The following is a 908-nucleotide window of genomic DNA, read 5'->3' as shown; positions in this document are numbered from 1 at the left end:
AAAGAGAGTAAACACAATAATCTAAAGTTAAGAGACACAGTAAAGGAGGACATTAAGTTTCTCATCAGATGCTGTGGGAAGGGAGATAGCAAAAGTGCTCCATTGGGAGAGAGAAGGACTATGGGGAGAATTGGAATAGAAGTGCCAATTAGAGAAAAGGATAAAACATGAAATATATTTTTAAATATATTTTTATTGATTTCAGAGAGAAAGGAAGAGGGAGAGAGAGAGAGAGAGAGAGAAACATCAATGATGAGAGAGAATCATTGATCAGCTGACTCCTACCTCGTCCACACTGGGGATTGAGCCCACAACCCAGGCATGTGCCCTGACCAGGAATCTAACCTGGGACCGCTTGGTCCAGCAAACACCCTGACACAATGCCACACACCTTACTCCTGGGAAGCTAACCGTGTCAGGTCTTCTCCATTTTAAGACTATGATAGTGCCCAGGAGAGCTTAGGAAATTTGTGAAATGGGATGGATTTCTAAAGGAGGGTCCTTAGAGAACACAAACAATGGGGAAAGATGTTAATGGTGAGCAAGTATAAACTTACTGAAGATGGACGGCCACCAAGGATACTCCTAACAGCCCTGGCCAGTGTTGACCCGTTGGCTGGGCATCATTTTGTGCATCAAAAGGTTGATGGCTCAATTCCTGGTCAGGGCACATGCCAAGGTTACAGCTCGATCCCTGGCAGGAGGCAGCCGATTGATGTTTCACTCTCACATCAATGTTCCTCTCTCTTTCTCTCAAAATCAATAAAATATTTTTTAAAAAATTTTAAGGGATACTACTAATAGAAAAGATGAAAATCCAGTTTATTACATAGACAATGTCACATTTCCTTCATTATTACACATACTGTTTCATTCCATGGCCCACAGAAGGTTCTAGAGAATTGGCT

This window comes from Myotis davidii, unplaced genomic scaffold (assembly GCF_000327345.1).
Source record: "Myotis davidii unplaced genomic scaffold, ASM32734v1 scaffold590, whole genome shotgun sequence".
Lineage (NCBI taxonomy): Eukaryota > Metazoa > Chordata > Mammalia > Chiroptera > Vespertilionidae > Myotis > Myotis davidii.
This window is presented reverse-complemented; position numbering follows the sequence as displayed.